The 12,328-nt window shown below is 41.8% G+C and overlaps 1 protein-coding gene across 1 annotated transcript in view; it reads left to right on the forward strand.

Moving 5' to 3' along the window:
- The window catches only part of LOC121585784 (adenylate cyclase type 2), a 130,777-nt gene that overhangs the window by 45,734 nt on the left and 72,715 nt on the right, over positions 1–12,328 (forward strand). The gene's annotated exons all lie outside the window — the stretch shown is intronic.

The raw sequence follows: 12,328 nt of genomic DNA on the forward strand, positions 1-12,328 counted from the left end.
GACTGACGAGGGAAAAGTGACGGCCATCAGTGAGATGACATCCGCTGATCTCATGGAGATGGATGGGAAAACCCCTGCTGAAGAGGGTCCAGTCATTTCTCGGAATGATGAACTATTACTCCCACTTTATCAAAGGCTTTTCAAAAATTGCCAAGCCACTGTACTGTTTAACAGCAGGACAGAAAACCAAACGAAAAGATCAAAATGGCAAGACTCAGAGTAGGCCGCCCCGGAGGCTGACACCTGAAGACTGTACGAGTGAGTGTCAACTTGCCTTTGATGAGTTAAAAGCAGCTGTGATTAGCTGCTTTAGTAAACCCTTCATTCTTTCGACTGCTTCAATTGACGACCCAGGCGCTGTTCTGAGCCAGATCCCAGAGGGTGAGAGTAAAAGTAGACACATCGTGTTTGCTAGTAAATCCTTCAACAAATCCCAAGCAAGATATCCAGCCCATCGTCTAGAGTTTCTTGCATTGAAATGGGCCTTATGTGAAAAATTGAGTCACTGGCTAAAGGGTGCCCAGTTTACTGTCCCGACAGATAATAACCCACTGACTCACATACTGACAAAGCCTAAACGTGATGCCTGCGAGCAGAGTTGGGTGGCGAAGCTAGCCCCGTATGACTTTGATCTGAAATACATACCTGGCCACAGAACATACTCGCCGACTTTTTATTTATTTATTTATTTTTATTTCACCTTTATTTAGCCAGGTAAGCCAGTTGAGAACAAGTTCTCATTTACAACTGCGACCTGGCCAAGATAAAGCAAAGCAGTGCGATAAAAACAACAACAACACAGAGTTACATATGGAATAAACAAAAACAAAACGTACAGTCAATAACACAATAGAAATCTATATACAGTGTGTGCAAATGTAGTAAGTTATGGAGGTAAGGCAATAAATAGGCCATAGTGCAAAATAATTACAATTTAGTATTAACACTGGAGTGATAGATGTGCAGAAGATGATGTGCAAATAGAGATACTGGGGTGCAAATGAGCAAAATAAATAACAATGTAAATAACAATATGGGGATGAGGTAGTTGGGTGGGCTAATTACAGATGGGCTGTGTACAGGTGCAGTGATCGGTAAGCTGCTCTGACAACTGATGCTTAAAGTTAGTGAGGGAGATAAGTGTCTCCAGCTTCAGAGATTTTTGCAGTTTGTTCCAGTCATTTGCAGCAGAGAACTGGAAAGAATGGCGGCCAAAGGAGGTGTTGGCTTTGGGGAATGACCAGTGAGATATACCTGCTGGAACGCATACTACGGGTGAGTGTTGCTATGGTGACCAATGATCGAAAATAAGGCGGGGATTTGCCTAGAAGTGATTTATAGATGACCTGGAGCCAGTGGGTTTGGCGACGAATATGTAGTGAGGGCCAGCCAACGAGAGAGTACAGGTCACAATGGTGGGTAGTATACAGTGGGGAAAAAAAGTATTTAGTCAGCCACCAACTGTGCAAGTTCTCCCACTTAAAAAGATGAGAGAGGGCTGTCATTTTCATCATAGGTACACGTCAACTATGACAGACAAATTGAGAGAAAAAAATCCAGAAAATCACATTGTAGGATTTTTTATGAATTTATTTGCAAATTATGGTGGAAAATAAGTATTTGGTCACCTACAAACAAGCAAGATTTCTGGCTCTCACAGACCTGTAACTTCTTCTTTAAGAGGCTCCTCTGTCCTCCACTCGTTACCTGTATTAATGGCACCTGTTTGAACTTGTTATCAGTATAAAAGACAACTGTCCACAACCTCAAACAGTCACACTCCAAACTCCACTATGGCCAAGACCAAAGAGCTGTCAAAGGACACCAGAAACAAAATTGTAGACCTGCACCAGGCTGGGAAGACTGAATCTGCAATAGGTAAGCAGCTTGGTTTGAAGAAATCAACTGTGGCAGCAATTATTAGGAAATGGAAGACATACAAGACCACTGATAATCTCCCTCGAGCTGGGGCTCCACGCAAGATCTCACCCCGTGGGGTCAAAATTATCACAAGAACGGTGAGCAAAAATCCCAGAACCACACGGGGGGACCTAGTGAATGACCTGCAGAGAGCTGGGACCAAAGTAACAAAGCCTATCATCAGTAACACACTACGCCGCCAGGGACTCAAATCCTGCAGTGCTAGACGTGTCCCCCTGCTTAAGCCAGTACATGTCCAGGCCCGTCTGAAGTTTGCTAGAGTGCATTTGGATGATCCAGAAGAGGATTGGGAGAATGTCATATGGTCAGATGAAACCAAAATATAACTTTTTGGTAAAATCTCAACTCGTCGTGTTTGGAGGACAAAGAATGCTGAGTTGCATCCAAAGAACACCATACCTACTGTGAAGCATGGGGGTGGAAACATCATGCTTTGGGGCTGTTTTTCTGCAAAGGGACCAGGACGGCTGATCCGTGTAAAGGAAAGAATGAATGGGGCCATGTATCGTGAGATTTTGAGTGAAAACCTCCTTCCATCAGCAAGGGCATTGAAGATGAAACGTGGCTGGTTCTTTCAGCATTACAATGATCCCAAACACACCGCCCGGGCAACGAAGGAGTGGCTTCGTAAGAAGCATTTCAAGGTCCTGGAGTGGCCTAGCCAGTCTCCAGATCTCAACCCCATAGAAAATCTTTGGAGGGGAGTTGAAAGTCCGTGTTGCCCAGCGACAGCCCCAAAACATCACTGCTCTAGAGGAGATCTGCATGGAGGAATGGGCCAAAATACCAGCAACAGTGTGTGAAAACCTTGTGAAGACTTACAGTAAACGTTTGACCTGTGTCATTGCCAACAAAGGGTATATAACAAAGTATTGAGAAACTTTTGTTATTGACCAAATACTTATTTTCCACCATAATTTGCAAATAAATTCATTAAAAATCCTACAATGTGATTTTCTGGATTTTTTTTCAAATTTTGTCTGTCATAGTTGACGTGTACCTATGATGAAAATTACAGGCCTCTCTCATCTTTTTAAGTGGGAGAACTTGCACAATTGGTGGCTGACTAAATACTTTTTTTCCCCACTGTATGGGGCTTTGGTGACAAAACGGATGGCACTGTGACATACTACATCCAATTTGCTGAGTAGTGTTGGAAGCTATTTTGTAAATGACATCGCCGAAGTCAAGGATCGGTAGGGTAGTCAGTTTTACGAGGGCATGTTTAGCAGCATGAGTGAAGGAGGCTTTGTTGCGAAATAGGAAGCCGATTCTAGATTTAACTTTGGATTGGAGATGCTTAATGTGAGTCTGGAAGGAGAGTTTACGGTCCAACTAGACACCTAGGTATTTGTAGTTGTCCACATATTCTAAGTCAGACCCGTCGAGAGTAGTGATTCTAGTCGGCGGGCGGGAGCAAGCAGCGTTCAATTGAAGAGCATGCATTTAGTTTTACTAGCGTTTAAGAGCAGTTGTAGGCCACGGAAGGAGTGTTGTATGGCATTGAAGCTCGTTTGGAGGTTTGTTAACACAGTGTCCAATGAAGGGCCAGATGTATACAAAATGGTGTCGTCTGCATAGAGGTGGATCTGAGAGTCACCAGCAGCAAGAGCGACATCATTGATATACACAGAGAATAGAGTCGGCCCGAGAATTGAACCCTGTGGCACCCCCATAGAGACTGCCAGAGGTCCAGACAACAGGCCCTCCGATTTGACACATTGAACTCTATCTGAGAAGTAGTTGGTGAACCAGGCGAGGCAGTCAGTTGAGAAACTAAGGCTATTTAGTCTGCCAATAAGAATGCGGTGATTGACAGAGTCAAAAGCCTTGGCCAGGTCGATGAAGACGGCTGCACAGTACTGTCTTTTATCGATCGCGGTTATTATATCGTTTAGGACCTTGAGCGTGGCTGAGGTGCACCCATGACCAGCTCGGAAACCAGATTGCATAGCAGAGAAGGTACGGTGGGATTCGAAATGGTCGGTGATCTGTTTGTTAACTAGTCTTTCAAATACTTTCGAAAGGCAGGGCAGGATGGATATAGGTCTGTAACAGTTTGGATCTAGAGTGTCACCCCCTTTGAAGAGGGGGATGACCGCGGCAGCTTTCCAATCTCTGAGGATCTCAGACGATATGAAAGAGAGGTTGAACAGGCTAGTAATAGGGGTTGCGACAATTTCGGCGGCTAATTTTAGAAAGAAAGGGTCCAGATTGTCTAGCCCAGCTGATTTGTAGGGGTCCAGATTTAGCGGCTCTTTCAGGACATCAGCTATCTGAATTTGGGTGAAGGAGAAGCGGAGGGGGCATGGGCAAGTTGCAGCGGAGGGTGCAGAGCTGGTGGCCGGGGTAGGGGTAGCCAGGTGGAAAGTATGGCCAGCCATAGCAAAATGCTTATTGAAATTCTCGATTATCGTAGATTTATCGGTGGTGACAGTGTTTCCTAGCCTCAGTGCAGTGGGTAGCTGGGAGGAGGTGCTCTTATTCTCCATGGACTTTACAGTGTCCCAAAACCTTTTGGAGTTAGTGCTACAGGATGCACATTTCTGTTTGAAAAAGCTAGCCTTTGCTTTCCTAACTGATTGTGTATATTGGTTCCTGACTTCCTTGAAAGGTTTGTCAGGGATGGTACCACCCAACATGTCACAGCAGAGAACGTGCAAGAGACGCTCCGGCTGTCTGTGAATTGCCAAGGCCCGCCAGACAGTGGCATGACAGGGTCCAATCAAGGTGCAAAGTCTGCTGAGATCTCTGGTGATGAAGTGAAGGCACTCCTAGACAACAGCTTGGAACGACAGGGAATCATATCCATGTGCACTGACCCACTGATGCAGCTATCCCAACATCCGCTCCCCACTTTTTCACTAGGAGAACTCAAAGAGAAGCAGCAAGCAGATGAGACATTGACTCGTGCTACCTATTATGTGGAAAGAAAACGGAGACCATCACATCGTGAAAGAGAACATGAAACAGTTGATGTTCAGAAACTTTTGAAACATTGGGAGAAGTTGGAATACAAGGATGGAATACTGTACAGGAAATTAAAGGACAAAACTGGAAAGAAGAGATATCAGATTCAATGTACCTTTGTCCCTGAAGGCAGATGTGTTGAAGGGAACACATGATGATGATGCACACCAAGGCCAAGCAAGAACCTTACACCTCATCAGACAGAGGTTATTTTGGGTTGGTATGGATGAACAGGTGAAAGACTATGTCATGAGATGTAGACGCTGTGTTGTGAGCAAGTCAAGAAGACTTGAGGCAAGAGCTCCTCTTGAATCGATTAAGACAACTGCGCCACTAGAGTTGGTCTGTATCGATTTATAGTCGGCTGAAGGAAAGGATGGAGAGAGTATTGACATACTAGTAGTAACAGACCATTTTAAAAAAGTAGCTCACGCCTTCCCTTGTACAAATCAGACTGCAAAACAAGTTGCCCAGAAACTGTGTAACAACTTTTTCTGTATTTACGGTTTTCCTCTGCGTCTTTAAGCGAACAAGGGGCCAACTTTGAAAGCAAGCTGATATCATGCTAATGGACCTGGCAGGAGCTAAGAAATATCACACAACTCCGTATCACCCAATGTGCAATGGGCAAACAGAAAGATGTAATCACACTTTGGGGAATATGATTCGAGCCTTGTCTCCACAGAAAAAAGAGAAATGGCCTCAGATGACACAAACTCTCACGTTTTTATATAACTGTACCGTACATGAGACGACCGGGTTCGCCCCTTTTTACTTAATGTTTGGGCCACCCGACAGCTACCGGTTGATGCCATGTTTGGAAGTGTTCTGAGAGACGAGACCGTATGGGTTACAGCGAATTTGTAGACTCCTTTCAAAGAGATTTTCAGGAGGCAGTGCGTGTCACACAGAAGAACACATCAAAGACACAGAAGAAGAAGGCAAGAGAATATGACAAGAAGGTGAGAGGATGCAAAGTTCTCTTAGCCAACAAGAAAGAACGGGCAAACGGAAATTGGCAGATGTGTGGGAATCTACCGTCTATGTCATCAGTTGGAGCAACCCAGATCTGCACATCTACAGAGTAGTCAACCCTTCCACAGACAAGAGCAAGGTTGTACACTGCAACTTCTTCCTGTGAACTTTCTTCCGATTGGAGAGGCTGAAGAGGATACAACCGTTCCCTCCATACTTTCAGAGGAGAGTTTTGCAGATGCCAGAACTATGAGACCAAACCCACTACAGGATGTGGATGGGGGCAGTGATGACCAGAGAACTGCAGTCTGGATCCTCCGAAGTCCAAAAGTATTAAATTAGTCTATGGACGCCTCCGGGTCCTTGTTGATAGGACAAGAGAGTAATGGAGAAACCGAGTCAATAGTGGATGCTGAAAGTGAGCAGGAATCTAGAAGAAGTGACTCTGGTCACATGGAGCATTCCGAATTTCCGAGCAATAGTGACAGAGACCCAGAAGGAGACCCTTCCCACTATGAGGATGGCAGCTTGCAACCCTTGGCTGATGAGATAGAAACATCCTCCAAGAGCAGTATAAGGGTCAGTGACTTTCCTCCAAGTGATCAAGTTCAAACAAGCAAATCGCCCACCCAGAATAGTACCAGGGTCAGTGAAATTGGCCCAAGTGAGAAGGCCCAAAGCAGCAGACTATCTCCCCTAAAAGTCAGTGTTAAGGACAAGTCCCACGATACAGTCAATTCACAAAGCTCTAAGAATCATTTAGGGGAGGGTAGTGTGACACGTACAAGGTACGGAAGGGTTGATAGACCAGTAAGATACTTTTTGAAGCCATGAAAAAGCTTGTTAGAAAGCCTGACATGTCAGAGACCATAGCAACACTCTTAAATGTCCTGTTGAAAGTCATGGATATCAGTGATACAGAGTATTAAGTAGGCTATGTGTATTCAGTGTTGAGTGCACAGGACAGTTTAGGTTACGGGAAAGAAAGGGTGAAGGTGATATGTAAAATAAACACTATTTTATACAGTCCTATGGACAGCCCATGGCTAATGTTTACCCGTCAGGTATTTCTTGAACAGGTTTAAAGTGCCCGCCCTAGTAAAGTGTCTTTAAGGTCTGTATGGGTTGATAGAATTCTGAGGGGGTGAGTGTGACAAAATGAAAATGTAGAGTTTCCATGAACTTTTTATTTTAATTTTTTACATATAAATACATATACATACAAATATACAGTGGGGAAAAAAGTATTTAGTCAAATCAAATCAAATCAAATCAAATTTTATTGGTCACATGCGCCGAATACAACAGGTGCAGACATTACAGTGAAATGCTTACTTACAGCCCTTAACCAACAGTGCATTTATTTTAAACAAAAAAGTAAGAATAAAACAACAACAAAAAAGTGTTGAGAAAAAAAGAGCAGAAGTAAAAATAAAGTGACAGTAGGGAGGCTATATATACAATAGAATAAAGTGACAGTAGGGAGGCTATATATACAGGGGGGTACCGTTGCATAGTCAATGTGCGGGGGCACCATAATTTGCAAATAAATTCATTAAAAATCCTACAATGTGATTTTCTGGATTTTTTTCTAATTTTGTCTGTCATAGTTGACGTGTACCTATGATGAAAATTACAGGCCTCTCTCATCTTTTTAAGTGGGAGAACTTGCACAATTGGTGGCTGACTAAATACTTTTTTCCCCCACTGTATACACATCCTTTAAAAAAATATATTTCCCTTTATTACTTTCCAACCCCACCACCCCTTCCCTAATTGGAGAAAACTAGTGAACAACAATGCTTAGGCCTCTACTTGGAGCTTATACATACTATATACATTTTATGGACACAGTCAATTTTACAATAATTCTATTTTGTTTGTTTTTACTCATGAACTTCCTCTACTCTCAACCTCTCCAATCATTTTCATGATGTCCATCCGGTTTGCTTCTATATGCCATATCTTTCTAACTGTGCTCTTTCACAAAAGCTCTCAACCTATAACCTATATACTTATTATGGACACAGTATGCTTTACATTAGTTATCTTGTTGTTATTAGTTGTTGTTAGTTGTTATTAGTCCCATTCTTCAACTCCTTTCAACACCACCCATCTATCTCTTAACACCATTCATATTGCATTTCTATTTGCCGTATATTTTTCAACTGTACTGTGATGTTTTACAAAAGTTCTGAACCCTTCTATTCTCATTGTTTCTACAGATTGTAAATTGAAAATAAACATTTTTGCTAAAAGTATTATTATATTATTGATCGATTGACTATGACTTTTCAGATCACCCAGTAGTGCTACCTGCAGGGTTAGCTCCAGGTAAATATTGCAATCCTTTAGCCATTCCTGGACCTGTGTCCAAAAACAAGCTACAAATGGACAGTACCAAAACAAATTATCTAATGATTCTGTCTCTTCGCAGCAAAATCTGCAGAGCTGGGAAGATTGTATCCCCCATATAAATAACATTATATTTGTAGCAAGAATTTTATATAATAATTTAAATTGAAATATTCTACGTTTTGAATCCGGCGTCGTTTTGCGCCTCATTTCATAAAAACTATTCCATGGAATCGATACGTCAAAAATCTCTTCCCAACTATTTTGTAATCTATATGGGATGGCTGTCAATCCTTTGGTCCTGAAATTAAACTGCTATACTTTTTTATTTATCACAATTTTCTTTAACCAATTATGTTCTTTAATGCAGGGCTGACAGACAAGTTCCTTACTTTTTCCCCCTTCCACTTTCCTCTTCCATTTTTGTGGTAATGCTGCAATTATTTGGTTGAAATTTTGGTTAGAGCAGACATTTCCATATGTTGTATTTATTCTATTTGAGTTTAACCACAATATTTGTTGTATTATTTGTTCTGTCATTTCTGGAGAATTAAATTGAAATTGCAACCAACTTTCTATGGCTTGTTTTAGAAAAAGTGATATTTGGGAGATGATTTCCTTTTCAAATAACTGAAAGTGAGAGGTTGTAATCTGAATAAAGGGGAAAAGGCCATTCTTGAACATTGGGTGAGACAATCTTGCTAATTTGCTAGAGAACCAGTTCGGATTTAAGTATAACTTTTGTATGACTGAAGCTTTTAGTGATAGGGCTAATGCTTTAACATTTAATAATTTCTGTCCTCCGAATTCATATTCATTATATAAATAGGCCCGTTTAATTTTGTCTGGCTTGCCGTTCCAAATAAAATTGAATATTTTTTTCTCATATAATTAAAAAAACTGTTCGCTAGGCGTAGGCAAGACCATAAGCAAATAGGTAAACTGGGATAATACTAAAGAGTTAATCAGGGTGATTTTTCCACAAATTGACAGGTATTACCTTTCCATGGTAGCAAGATCTTATCTATTTTCTCTAACTTTGTATTAACATTTATTGGAGTGAGATCATTTATTTCATTTGGGATATGTATACCGAGTATATCCACATCACCATCAGACCATTTTATTGGTAAACTACATGGTAATATAAAAACTGTATTTTTTTGTGATCCAATACATAATATAGTACATTTATCATAATTTGGTTGTTATCTAGAGAGGTTAGAAAATGTATCTAGATCCTCTATGAGGCTGTGGAGGGATTCAAGTTCATGAATCATCACCTTTGTTTTTAAGCCCTGGATTTCTAATCCCTTGATATTATTGTTGAATCTGATTTTAATAGCTAACATTTCGATGACCATAATAAATAGATATGGCGATAGTGGACAACCTTGTTTCACTCCTCTTGACAGTTTAAAACTTTAGGAGAAATAGCCATTATTTACTATTTTACACCTAGGATTACTATACATGATTTTAACCCATTTTATAAGAGATTCTCCAAAATTGAAATGATCCAGGAATTTATATACAGTGGGGAGAACAAGTATTTGATACACTGCCGATTTTGCAGGTTTTCCTACTTACAAAGCATGTAGAGGTCTGTCATTTTTATCATAGGTACACTTCAACTGTGAGAGACGGAATCTAAAACAAAAATCCAGAAAATCACATTGTATGATTTTTAAGTAATTAATTTGCATTTTATTGCATGAAATAAGTATTATAATAAGTATTTACCCCCCCAAAAAAATTATGGGGTATTGTGTGTAGATTGATGAGGATTTTATTTATTTAATCCATTTTAGAATAAGGCTGTAACGTAACAAAATGTGGATAAAGTCAAGGGGTCTGAATACTTTCCGAATGCACTGTATATATATTATAAATATATTTTCTTTTACTGGACTGATGGCCTGAGAAAAGACTGATCCAGCTGATGACGAAACTCAAGTCGCACTGAATTATGTCTGCCTCTTGCACCAATTCATATTGTTACTCTGATGACCAGAGAAAGTGGAATATTCCTTGATATTAAAAAAGACACAAGCCGCTAATAATAACAACGCAAGCTTATCGGAACACTTTGCAATACTCATTCATTGCAGCTGCAGTGCTGGGGGCATATAAAGCTTTTATGGCTTATAAAGGTGTTGAACAAAGTGTTGACAGTGCTGAATAACAACTTAAACATTCATTTACACATGAAAACAGAAGCCTTTTGGTGTATTCGTAATCTCATAGTATCAATTTTGCTGGGCATTTGAGGCTTCTTTTTACAGTCTATGGCTTGAAGAAACTGTGTAGACACGGTGATCTGAGCTATCTGATTGGCCAGCGGTAGGCTTATAGGTGCACTTGATTTGCTCTCTGGCCCTGCCGGGTAGCCGGTGTTCTACCTTCAGACACATTAAATTATTCAAAATTGGAACAATTTGCCTTCCCGCCGCTATGGCTGCTGAATCAAGTGTACCTATCGCAAACAGCGCAAAAAAAAAATACAAAAAAGTAATGCAAGGCTTTATCGTTGTTTTTTTACAGAAATATTTGGTGATCGACTAGGAATGCCTTGGAGATCAACCAGCCAATCGCGATCGACCGGTTGGTGACCAATGCTGTAGGCTAATAACCTCATCATATTTTAGGCCTACATTTAGGCCACATCAACGAAATAGTGAGGTGACTATGACAGAACTTTGAGTTTATTAAGGCCAGGCACCACATACTAATAGGGTCCAATGGTGGCGCGCACAGCAACAGGGAGCAGGAAGACATGCAGTTAACCAAATCCTCTACTTTAATCTTGAAATATAACTGTGACTTTATTTTCAACATTTTTACTTTATTCTCGAAATATTGCCACTTTATTCTCGATATATTGCTGCTTTATTCTCAAAATATTGCCACTTTATTCTCAAAATATTGCTGCTTTATTCACTAAATATTGCCACTTTATTCTCTAAATATTGCTACTTTATTCTCAAAATATTGCCACTTTATTCTCTAATATATTTAAAGTACTATTGTGCAAAAATATCAAATAAATTCAAGTACAACCACCCTTTGCAATTTTATTTCCCTCTTTACTTGGCCCTAATACTACCCCATCATTTCGTGTAGATTGTTGACAAAAAAATGACAATTAAATACATTTTTATTCCACCTTGTAATACAACAAAATGTGGAAAAATTCAAAGAGTGTGAATACTTTCTGAAGGCACTGTAGGTTATGAAATCAAAACGTCTGTCACACCCTGGCTCTGGGACTCATTATGTTGAGCCAGGGTGTGTTCATTCTATGTGTTCTGTTTCTAGTTGGTTGTGTTTAACCGTGTACTGTCACGTTACCGTCTTTTGTTGTTTTGATCACGTTTCGCTAATAAATGAGTATGTTTGCCTGCAACGCTGCGCCTTGGTCTACTCCTTACTCTGACGATCGTGACAGAAAAACCCACCGTAAAAGGACCAAGCAGCGTGTCCAGGAGCAGGCAGACTGGACATGGGAGGAAGCGCCAGTAAAGGAGATGGAGAGGCTGGCGATGGCCCAGGTGGGCAAATCGTGGTCCTGGGAAGACATGCTCGGGGGCAAGGGACCTTGGGGTAGGATTAAGGCCCTGGCGAGAGAGGAGCAGCGGCGTCAGCAGTGCCATCGTCGGAAGGACGAGAGGCACCCCCAATAATTTTTTAGGGGGGGGCACACGGCATGGGCGACTGGGCAGCAGGAGGCTGCCACAGGGCGAAATGGGAGACGAGGAGAGAAGGCCACCGGGTTACGGGAGCCATTGGCGAGAGGAGGGAAGGAAGTTGTAGAGGCACGGCGAGAGGTACTGAGGTGTATTGCCAGTCCGGTCCGGCCCGTTCCTGATCCCCGTTTAAGGCCAGTGGTGTGTGTTCCCAGTACGGTTCGGCCTGTTCCTGCGCCACGCACCAAGCCTACGGTGTGCGTCGCCAGCCCGACCCGGCCTGTTCCTGTCACTCGCACCAAGCCTACGGTGTGCGTCGCCAGCCCAGCCCGGCCTGTCCCTGCTCCACGCACCAAGCCTACGGTGTGCGTCGCTAGCCCAGCCCGGCCTGTCCCTGCTCC

The sequence above is a fragment of the Coregonus clupeaformis genome, chromosome 17 (genome assembly GCF_020615455.1).
Source record: "Coregonus clupeaformis isolate EN_2021a chromosome 17, ASM2061545v1, whole genome shotgun sequence".
NCBI lineage: Eukaryota > Metazoa > Chordata > Actinopteri > Salmoniformes > Salmonidae > Coregonus > Coregonus clupeaformis.